This window comes from Perca fluviatilis, chromosome 14 (assembly GCF_010015445.1).
Source record: "Perca fluviatilis chromosome 14, GENO_Pfluv_1.0, whole genome shotgun sequence".
Taxonomy (NCBI): domain Eukaryota; kingdom Metazoa; phylum Chordata; class Actinopteri; order Perciformes; family Percidae; genus Perca; species Perca fluviatilis.
The window spans coordinates 36,232,963-36,244,981 of NC_053125.1; the positions used below are offsets into that span (position 1 = coordinate 36,232,963).

Sequence of the window (12,019 nt, forward strand, 5' to 3'; positions counted from 1 at the left end):
TACCTTATTTAATCATTAAATTAATAAATATTTTTGTTGCATCTCTTTTTGGTGAGATTTGTAGACGGTCCCTAAGCACTCTACTGCCCGGTAGTAACAGCAGCAGAGACGAGAAGCCACCAGGCAAGTGTTATTTACGTACACTTCTGGTGTACTTACAGACTTTCCAATCCATCGTTTTATGAGTGCATAACCTATTTGTACTAGTGTAGAAGTTTGGTATAATTTCGGGCATTATTAGTGGGGTAACTTACAAGATACATCACTGGATCCATTAGCCCCTGCGCTAAGCTAGTCAGCTGATAACGCTACTCTACGCTAACTCTCCCAATGTTCGACCCAGGTGAAAAATGCTTCTGGGGGGGTTGTTTGGCAACACCTTTACACAATCACACGTTAAATAGTGCTATAAATATATTGTGAATAATAAATAACAATATTTTCAGGCTTCAACCAATGAAAGACAGGGTCATGGAGAGAAAGAGATAGATTTGTTAGGCATTTAAGGAGGAGAGGAGGACAGCATCCAACAGCGTGTCCTCCACAGTTTTTGATACTTGATTGTGTTATGAAATAAGTATCCCCCTTCCATAATAACATGTCTGCAACCGCCACATATTTTCCTTCATTTTGTCAAAAATTATTGTATGAAGAGTTACAATTGTGAGTGAGAGCAAATCCAGGGTTTAAAGAAGGTTGTTCACTAACTCTCTCTCTCTCTGTCTGTTGCTATAGAAACGGAGAGGAGGAGAGGGACCCAAACGTCAGCACTGTCAGCACTGTGACAAATCCTTCACAACATCAAAATATTTAAAGATTCATCAGAGAGTTCACACTGGAGAGAATCTACACAGCTGTGATCAATGTGGGACAGCTTTCACACAACAGGGTATCCTAAAAACACATCAACGCATTCACACTGGAGAGAAGCCGTACAGCTGTGATCAATGTGGGGCAGCTTTCACACAACAGGGTATCCTAAAAACACATCAACGCATTCACACTGGAGAGAAGCCGTACAGCTGTGATCAATGTGGGGCAGCTTTTACTAGGAGTGGTAGCCTTGAAAGCCACCGACGTGTTCACACTGGAGAGAAGCCATACAGCTGTGATCAGTGTGGGGCAACTTTTTCTGAGAGTGGTCACCTTAAAAGACACCAGCGCATTCACACTGGAGATAAACCTTACAGCTGTGACCAATGTGAGAAAACGTTCACCACTCCAGGAGAAGTTGAAAGGCACCGACGTGTTCACACTGGAGAGAAGCCGTACTGGTGTGAACAATGTGGGGAAACTTTTTCTCGTGCTGATCACCTTAAAAGACACCAGCGCATTCACACTGCCTCGTAGTGAACATGTTTCTGAGCCAAGCTGTTTCCTCCTGCCTCCTCCTCATGCCCTGATAGCTGTGTTGTTATATTCTGATCTTCTCTCCACATTGAAGGCTGACCAGCAGTAACTTGATCTTCTGAACACCGTGGATGTTATCCTGGATCAGCTGGACGGTTTTCTGCCTTTCCTCAGAACACTCAACTTTACACTAATTTGCGACGTTCATAATGACATCGGCTGCTCTGCCTGAACTTTAAGAGTTTTAAAGATTTTTCAGTTGGAATATGTAGGTATGTTTGAAATTTGGTAAAAACTTTGTTCTCATCTTTAGAAAGATATTACATGTTACTTTTTTTTGCCTGACAGGAAGTCAGTCTAATTTTCATTTTAGGAATACATGTTTAAGGACTTTAGGATGCACAGAAACTCTCAATGTTGCAGCAATGTTCAAAATAGTAATTTCTCCGGGCTGCTTTCTCATTTGGGCCTAGACCTGTGGCATGGCTGATCTTTACGGCCCCCTTACTTGTTTTAGCCTTTTTGCTCTATGGACCTTTTTCACAGCAGACATGTTGACTTGTCATAGTAGGAGAAGCACAGCTGAGATTGATAACCTTAACGATGGCTCAGTTCCATTAAGTGTCTCAGTAAGATATTTCAGTGAGTCAGCATGCACAATACCAGGACCTCTCCTAAGTGGAATGCAGCCATCAGTAATGGTTTAATACCAGGACCTCTCCTAAGTGGAATGCAGCCATCATTAATGGTTTAATACCAGGACCTCTCCTAAGTGGAATGCAGCCATCAGTAATGGTTTTGAATACACCTGTGCTTTTCCTACTATGACATGTCAACATGTCTGCCGTGAAAAAGGTCTATTGTTTATTTCTTGCCTAAGAAATATTTTGTGAAACATATTTTAGCTTACCATGTAACTGTGATACCAGATCATTTGTTACCACCCAGCCACCATGTTGATTCTGTGACGTGCTTGCATTACGTCAGAGTAGTATCAAAGTAATCAGAGTAGTATCAAAGTAATCAGAGTAGTATCAAAGTAATCAGAGTAGAATCAAAGTAATCCCCGGATACTTGTCTGTACATCCAACATCATTTCTCAGCTTCTCTGTCAACATGTTTCAGCTAGGTCTTCTACGTATTATATATAATATTCAGCATCACAGTTTTTCTCACAACTTTTTCAAAATGTTCTGACTTCAGTTGTCTGTCCGTGTATCTTTTCTTTTTCAAAAAGATTTCAACTCCAGTTTTCTCCAGAAATCAGAGAAAAAAGACACAGTATCAAAGTTATCATTTTTCAGCTTTTCTGTGCGTGTGTGTGTGTTACATATTCTGACTTCAGTTTTCCATATGTGACTTTAAAAAAAGAAAATGTTCAAACTATTTTCGAAGATAGTGTGAGTTTTTGCTCATAACATTTCAACTTGTTCTCAAAATATCCAGATTTTAGTTCTGTGTGGGCGAGGAGGCGGAGAACAGGAATCATAATCTAGAAACGTCCATAAATCCTCTCAGAAATCAGAGAAAAAATCAACCTAAGGAATAGTTGAAAGGAAACATCACAAATTTGTCCAACATCTTTCAGCATTTATGTCAAAATATTCAATCTATTTTTTTTCACAAAATATTCCAACATGTTTTCCTATATATTATCTATAATATTCAGACTTTTGGCCCATAATATTTCAACATTTTTATCCTAAAAATATTACAACTTTTTTCGCAAAGTATTCAGATGTTTTTTCCTCAAAATATTGCAACTCTTCTCTTCTTTTTAATATAAAAACAGGCTGTTAAACTTATTTTGAACTTTTTCAGTTTTTTTCACTTCATTTCATGCAAAGAGAAGCAGCAGAACTTGTTTTGAGCTTTATTTTATGTGTGTCTGTGTGTGTGTGTGTCTGTCTGTGTGTGTGTTTTGAGCTTTTCTTAAATGTGATTCTTCTCCTCCAAGCTTCTGGCTCCGCCCCCTCCACAGGATCAGCCAATCAGAAGACATGACAATGTTTCCTGATGAACTGAAATGTTGTTGACTCATCTGGTTTATATCATTATTAAATATAAATATATATGGCAACACTTTCCATTGATCAAAGCTACATTTCTGTAATAATACTTTCCCAATAAAAAAGATATTGGGCTGTTTGTCATCGTGCTTTAAGACGTTTGAACGTGTTTTTGGTGAAAAATGAAGCTGAAATATAAAGTTTCTGACTCACTGAGTATGTTTACATTCACACCAATATGATTTAATATTTGATACAGGTCATGTAAACAGCATATTCTGGCTGGATATTCATAATGATGAAGACTTGTGAGTGATATTGTGGTATTATTCAGGTTTTAGAGACATTCTTTAGACATGGAGACAGACTCTGGGTCTCAGGCAGGTTTTACTGCAGTTTGGGGTATTAATATTTCTGGAAACTTCCCCTTCTACTCCACTACATTTCCCCTCAGCGTCTTCCTTATTTACAAGAAATGGTTCACAAAAAAAAATTCAATTAATTTTCTGTTTTTCTCTTTGTTGATGTTTGAATTTGATGTTTACGAGGTTGTGGAAACCCCGAATATTATGCTCTACTACTAGGAAGCCACAATAAAGATCATAATCAAGGTTTTTCTTCACTTTTACTTTTGAAAATTAAGTACATATAATATCACAACATTCTTTTTACTTTAATACTTAAGTACAGTAAATGTCAGATACTTTAAGACTTTTACTCAAGTAATATTCTAAAAGGAGAATTTAACTTCTACCAAAGTCGATTTATTTTTTTCATACTTGTACTTTTACTCAAGTATTGCTTCCAAGTACTTTACACAAGACTGGAAATAATTTACAAATTTCTATTATTGAACACATTGAACATATACCATGGCCTGGGTGAATACTGCATTCTGATTGGCTGCAGGAACAAGGTCACACCCTCCTGTACAGCAGGGGGCGCTATGCACCTACAAACTGTTAGTAATCCGCCATTAAAGAAGAGAAGAGGAAGAAGAGGAGCTGTGCTGGATCCATAGACAGTATATAATGGACCAACAGACCCCGTTGCTCTGGACGGAGACCAGTGAAGGCTATTAGAAGCACTTTTCCGGTGATGGCCAGCTTTACTGTGCAGCCTCCAACTGAGAGAATGTGACGTGAGCAACGTGTCTGAAAGTTGGAAGTCTTCTGGCAGCTGCGCCAAGAGAAATCTCAATCATTCCCAATCTTACAGAGACGGAGAGCGTAGGTATATGTAAGGAGATAACATGGGCACAGGCTAGTTAACATTAGTAATTAAACCTAAACAGCTCATGTAAGCCAAACTGCCTGCAAGCTTATCCTGTACTATACTGTAATTCCTCTACTATGTGACCCAATCGTTAGCCTATTTTTACAAAAACGTCTGCTACGGAGCCATAACGTGAGGTACAAGGTAATGGAGCCTTTTATACATTGTTGTGTTTCTTTAGAAATAAACAACGGACAAATAGAGTCTTTAAACGCTTCAGATGTAAAGTTATTCGCAGTCAAGTGACGTAAAAAAAAGAAATGGCGGTCAGCGGAATGCTAACAGGAGGTGATGGCCAGGTAGCAACAAAATGGCGCCATAGATGGCTCGAGTTCTGAAGCGAAGCTTACCCCCTTGGCTGGATCTCAGGACCAGAGGGGAATGGAGGAGGACGACCAGAACCCGGAGCAGCGGAGCACCGAGGTCCCCAGAAGACCAGCAGCAGACTGGGACTCTGATAGCAGCCATGTTCAGGTCCGTGTTCTCCTCTCATAGACCGGTACTGGCTGGAGCAGCTTTCTGCCGCTGGCGCACCAAATGCTGGCTCGGCTCTAATGGTCGGCTCTTTGGAAAGTAGAGAGGGGGAGACCTACTAGATTCAGAGTTCTCCTCCTAGAATGTAATGTGAAATGTAACATGTTCACACCTCTCGGTGTATCGTCCGTTCATTGTGTTGTTAGAGATCTAATGTGGGAATAGAAAGACGTGTTTTTAGAGAGAGAGGAACAAACAATGGAGCGTTTTCCCTCCAAAACTAACTAACGGAGCTGAACACAGGAAACACACCGCGGATACATAAGTATTTTTAGCGTGTATAGAGCCAGCATATCTCCACCAGACTCCATGTAAATAATCAGGACTTTTAGCGTGTATAGAGCCAGCATATCTCCACCAGACTCCATGTAAATAATCAGGACTTTTAGCGTGTATAGAGCCAGCATATCTCCACCAGACTCCATGTAAATAATCAGGACTTTTAGTGTGTATAGAGCCAGCATATCTCCACCAGACTCCATGTAAATAATCAGGACTTTTAGCGTGTATAGAGCCAGCATATTTCAACATGTAAATGGGTGCGTTAAGGGTTTATATCAACCAAACCAGAGTGGTGATTGTTGGAACAGTGGAAAGATGAACCAAGACGGATTTTGGTAGTTTTATTTAGTTTCTGTGCACTTTGAATGAAGTGTGTTTTAATAATCGTAACATTTCTGTTTTAATTAAATGGACTCTGGTGGAAAAATAAATTAAAATGCTTAAAATGAATTTATATTTAGACGGCCTTTGACGTCACCCATAGGAATAAAGTGGAGAGTGGCGTGACCGAAGCATCGCACGGCCATGTGGATCTGTACGATCAGAAGATAAGGTGGAGAGCATACACACACACACACACACACACACACACACAGTGTGTATGTATGTGTGTTTTAAAAAGGACGCTGACCCACCCAACTCCCCACTGTAAGCCAAATCTACCTTCGGGTATTAATAAAGTTACCTTACCCACACACCTCTCTGGTGGACAGAACATATGATACCAATATAGGTCTTACTGAAGGCATTTGTTCCGCTCTCTCTAAAAAGATAATTAAATTAAATTTATAGTCGATAGAAAAAGGAAAAAAAAATATATATATATATATCTCTCTCTCTCTCTCTCTCTCTCTCTCTCTCTCTCTCTCGGGTTCCCTCTGCATACAGACAGCCAGACACTAACGTTAATGTTAGCCTACTTTACTTGCCTGGCTGGTGTGAAGGGGTGGCTACGGGTGGACTTGATGGGGAGATGGCGGCCGAGCAGGATGACTCGTCACTTGTAACCGCGTTACTTAAAATGGCAGGAGTTTCTTCCTCCTGCTCATCAAAGCGTTTCTTGCTGAATTTAAATGAAAACCAGCTGCTTTGCTTTGCGTTTCATATTAGCTAATTGCTACAGTCTGTGTCTGTCTCATTGAGTTTGCTTGAAAAGCTTGCGCGAAAACGTCATTCATTTCATTGGATCACTTGCTGGTGACGATGCAGCCTGTGGGCAGGCTTAAGAGTCCACACGTGGGCTAGAAGCCGCTGATTGGCTGAGAAGATTTTACTCATAACTTTCCTCGGGCTGCTTATTGGATGAACTGCTAGAATTAAAATCACTCACTACTCACTATAGGCCTGGGTCAAAATGGGTGGGCCCAATGGTAGCGCCACGGGTGGTTATTAGTGAGTTTTAAGAAGACAGAGCTCCAGGTAAACCCGCACACACTCAGCTAAACACTTTAAGAACTGCTCTTTTACACGGCACTCAGAGACAAGAGAAGACAGAGCTGCGCATGCGTTAGCTTCCCATTCGGCTGCTTAATGCTAACGAAGCTGAGCAGAAGCTAGCTAGCTCTTTCATATGGCTCTTTGTAGTTTAGCTTATTTAATCAGAATCAGAATCAGAAAAGCTTTATTGCCAAGTATGTTTACACACACGAGGGATGTGTCGTGGTATCGTAGGTGCAAGTCCCATTAAAGCATTAAAGCAACATGCACAAACACACCGAGTCGCCATATGCGGCGCCATCACAACTCTCTCCTAACTCTCGCAGATACAGCATGACATGAGGAGAGGGGAGGGAAACAAAAAAGCGGCTCTCAGACTATCCTCATAAAGATAAGAACAGTTTGGGAACAGGAAAAAACACCTCAGCACATAAACACACAACAGTACATTTGCACTGCTGCACATAACATAACACAACATAACACAATACAACATAACATAAATGTACAGTTGCACATTTCGCCGCGAAGGCGTGGGACTCGGGGTAGGGCGTGGGGAAGGGGGTTTGGCCTGCTGAGAAACGCACAGCCCGGCAGCCCACTAGTGTCTCAGTCCGCAGAATGTCATAGCGATAACACAGCACGTTGCCATGGTGACACCCTTGAACAGTCCAGAACCGATACGACAATCAGCAAGCACTGGGGGAGACGGGGGAGGAACAAGAGCGTCTCGCTTGCAGAGCCCCAGTAGGGTGACTGTTTGTTTCAAGAAACGGCCTTGGAAGGCCGTTCAAGATAAGGGGGCCGAAAGATTAAATTTGTTTGGTCTAAACGAATGGCTGCTCTAATTTAACAGACATTCTATTGTTCATCCGTTCAACTGGTCAATTTTCCTTTCCAATTCAGTGACCTTCTGCATGATGGTATCCAAGCCGCGAATCATTACCATGTTGTATTCCATCACGCGATTAATAATCCCAGTTTGCAAACTGATCGCTTTTTCAACAGCTTCAGTCAGGCCAGGCAGCTTCCTTGGGCTTTGGACAGCTACCAGAGTCTTTTTAATTTCTCGATAAACCAGGGCCAAGCATCCTCCAATCAGCAGCAGTCCAGTTATCATGGTTCCGAATAGGTAGATATCCTCAACGTCCTCCACGGAGAGAGCAGAGAGACACACGACACGCCAATTCTCCCAGCCGTCCATCGTATACCCCGCAGCAAACGTTCCGTCAGGACATGCTGGCTCACCCGAACCAGTGCTCCTCCTCGAGAATATAGTGTCAATTGCGCTGAGAGACCTAAAGCTAATGGACTTGCTCTTACTACTTGTTGTCTGGAGTTCACACCTCCAGGGTTGAAAGCACTTAATTGGAAGTCTCTTTGGATAAAAGCGTCAGCTAAATGACATGTAATGTAATGTAATGTAGCAGGCTAGCTAGTAGTTCATATTCATGTGTTGTTGCATCAACGACGCTGAAGTTAGCTTCCCATTCGACCCCCGTTTGTTTTGGAGGGAAACGTTCCTTTGTTTGTTGTTCTCTCTCTCTCTCTCTCTCTCTCTCTCTCTCTCTCTCTCTCTCTCTAACAAAGAGAAAAAGATAGAAAGTATTAGTATGTGTGTGTCTGTAGAAAGTATTAGTATGTGTGTGTCTGTAGAAAGTATCTGTAGAAAGTATTAGTATGTGTGTGTCTGTAGAAAGTATTAGTATGTGTGTGTCTACCAGCTGCTCCCATTGTTGACCTTGTTCTAAAATGGGAGAAAGCCAAGCCGTTCTAAATGTAGTGGAGCTTCATTCTTTCTGAGAGCAGAAGTGTGGCCGACTTTCCCTCTGATCCAAACAAACAGACTATTACCGAGCTGTGGAGAGGCTCAGGAGCTTGGAACTTGTTAACCAGATCTATCTGATTATTGATCAGCTCCCAGTGGCAAATTCCCTCCATACGCTTGGTTTGGAAAGTGTGTGTGTGTGTGATTATGGTTACGGTAAACAGATGTTTAAAGTGAATGCTGATTGTTACCTTCAACATGCTGCCTATTCCAGTGTTTGGGGCGTAATATGTCATCCATACACACATACACGGTCTATGTTCACGGTCATACACGGTTGGTCTGAATGAAATACACCCAGAATTTTAACCATGACCTTACTTCCTGCTTACTACTGGGAAATAAAATAAGTCAATAAATAGAATTCAGACTGTGGACTGAATATTTACACTGGATTTAAAGCCATATAAAAGGGTTTGTTCATAGACTGTATGTTAGCATTTCTACAGTCTATGTCCTCAGTCTTACCCTACAAATACACACACTTTCCTTCATAGCCTAAATGGCAGAGTATGCAGTACAGGCCAAAAGTTTGGACATACCTCATTCAATGTGTTAACTTTATTTTCATGACTATTGTAGATTCTCACTGAAGGCATCAAAACTATGAATGAACACATATGGAATTATGTACTTAACAAAAAAGTGTGAAATAACTGAAAACATGTCTTATATTTTAGATTCCTCAAAGTATCCACCCTTTGCTTTTTTTATAGCGCTGCAAACCCTTGGTGTTCTCTTAATGAGCTTCATGAGGTAGTCACCTGAAATGGTTTTCACCTCACAGCTGTGCCTTGTCAGGGTTAATTAGTGGAATCTGTTCCCTTATTAATGGGGTTGGGACCATCAGTTGTGTTGTGCAGAAGTCAGGTTGATACACAGCCGACAGCCCTATTGGACAACTGTTAGAATTCATATTATGGCAAGAACCAATCAGCTAAGTAAAGAGAAACGAGTGGCCATCATTACTTTAACAAATGAAGGTAAGTCAGTCCGGAAAATTGCGAAAACTTTGAATGTGTCCCCAAGTGCAGTCGTAAAAACCATCAAGCGCTACATCGAAACTGGCTCACATGAGGACCGCCCCAGGAAAGGTAGACCAAGAGTCACCTCTGCTGCTGAGGATAAGTTCATCCGAGGCACCAGCCTCAGAAATCGCAAGTTAACAGCAGCTCAGATTAGAGACCAGATGAATGCCACACAGAGTTCTAGCAGCAGACACATCTCTAGAACAACTGTTAAGAGGAGACTGCACGAATCAGGCCTTCATGGTCTAGTAGCTGCTAGGAAACCACGGCTAAGGAGAGGCAACAAGCAGAAGAGATTTGTTTGGGCCAAGAAACACAAGGAATGGACATCAGACCAGTGGAAATCTGTGCTTTGGTCTGATGAGTCCAAATTTGAGATCTTTGGTTCCAACCGCCGTGTTTTTGTGCGACGCAGAAAAGGTGAACGGATGGATTCTACATGCCTGGTTCCCACCGTGAAGCATGGAGGAGGTGGTGTGATGGGGATGGGGTGGGGGTGCTTTGCTGGTGACACTGTTGGGGATTAATTCAAAATTGAAGGCATACTGAACCAGCATGGCTACCACAGCATCCTGCAGCGACATGCCATCCCATCCGGTTTGCGTTTAGTTGGACCATCATTTATTTTTCAACAGGACAATGACCCCAAACACACCTCCAGGCTGTGTAAGGGCTATTTGACCAAGAAGGAGAGTGATTGGAGTGCTGCGCCAGATGACCTGGCCTCCGCAGTCACCGGACCTGAACCCAATCGAGATGGTTTGGGGTGAGCTGGACCGCAGAGTGAAGGCAAAAGGGCCAACAAGTGCTAAGCATCTCTGGGAACTCCTTCAAGACTGTTGGAAAACCATTTCAGGTGACTTCCTCTTGAAGCTCATCAAGAGAATGCCAAGAGTGTGCAAAGCAGTAATCTGGTGGCTACTTTGAGGAGTCTAAAATATAAGACGTTTTCAGTTATTTCAAATTTTTTTGTTAAGTACATAATTCCATATGTGTTCATTCATAGTTTTGATGCCTTCAGTGAGAATCTACAATGTAAATAGTCATGAAAATAAAGGAAACTCATTGAATGAGAAGGTGTGTCCAAACTTTTGGCCTGTACTGTATATATTTTCTTTTTCTATCGACTATAAATTTTATTTATTTATGTTTTTAGAGAGTGCGGAACAAATGCCTTCAGTAAGACCTATATTGGTATCATATGTTCTGTCCACCAGAGAGGTGTGTGGGTAAGGTAACTTTATTACAGTTTTTGCCCGTTGCTTGAACACTATAGACCCATGCTTAGACTAAAGTAACACAACTTGAAGCTTTTGTTACCATACCTCAAACACATGTACCCATACCTTACACAAAAGCGCTGCTTTGCACTCTAGTTGCAATTCTGCAACACACTTACTCCTTTATGCAACACACTTGGTCCTGCATACTACACTCTATTTCATACAGAAGACACTTCGTTCAAAAATGAAATCTCAGGGTGCCATTTGGAAAACACATGTATCCAAAATACAAAACACATCGGGTAATTGCAACCTCTCAAATACACACCGGAAGGCACTTACTTGCAAAACTGAACACCAATCAGCCAGCTACAAAAAGCCCTCAGTTTAGCCATTTCAAGAACTTTGCAAGCATGGATGGAGGGAGAGCAAGAGGCAGAGGCAGAGGTAGAGCAAGAGCAAGAGTCCCATTTGAGAGGAACAGTGTCCGGGTAAAAGGACTTCAAGCTGAATATGTACGGGTAAGTGTAACTGTCCTTTACATTTACAATACAGTATTGGGGATATCCAGTAGCAGCTGAATATGTACCATATCAGTACCACATGGATCCATTCAGAGAGCTACACAGGTACCTGTGTGATGGGGTGAGGGTCCTGAATGTGTACCACTGTAGTACAGTACTATGTTTTTTTTTTGTTACAGAGAATCTTGGCCATGGATGGAGCTGCACAGCCTCATGAATTCATTTACATTGATGAAGCTGGATTCGACCTGAGCAAAACAAGACGACGGGGTTGTAATGTAATTACAATTGTGCACGTCCCGGGGCAGCGCGGGGGAAATATCACATTGTGTGCCGCCATAAGCCTTCGAGGGCTTCTGCATCATCATGCAAAACTCGGTCCATACAATAGCCAACCTATACTCACATTTCTAGATGGTCTCCATAATATAGTTGTACAGAACAGACCAGATCAGCCCAGGTTTGTGGTGGTATGGGATAATGTCAGTTTCCATCAGGCTGCTCTGGTCCAGGCCTGGTTCACCAACCA

General features: G+C 41.8%; 1 protein-coding gene and 1 pseudogene across 1 annotated transcript in view; both read right to left on the reverse strand.

The window, feature by feature from the left end:
- LOC120572791 overlaps nucleotides 1-12,019 on the reverse strand; it is a 363,596-nt pseudogene that overhangs the window by 271,625 nt on the left and 79,952 nt on the right.
- LOC120572752 (zinc finger protein 729-like) overlaps nucleotides 1-12,019 on the reverse strand; it is a 111,042-nt gene that overhangs the window by 61,984 nt on the left and 37,039 nt on the right. The gene's annotated exons all lie outside the window — the stretch shown is intronic.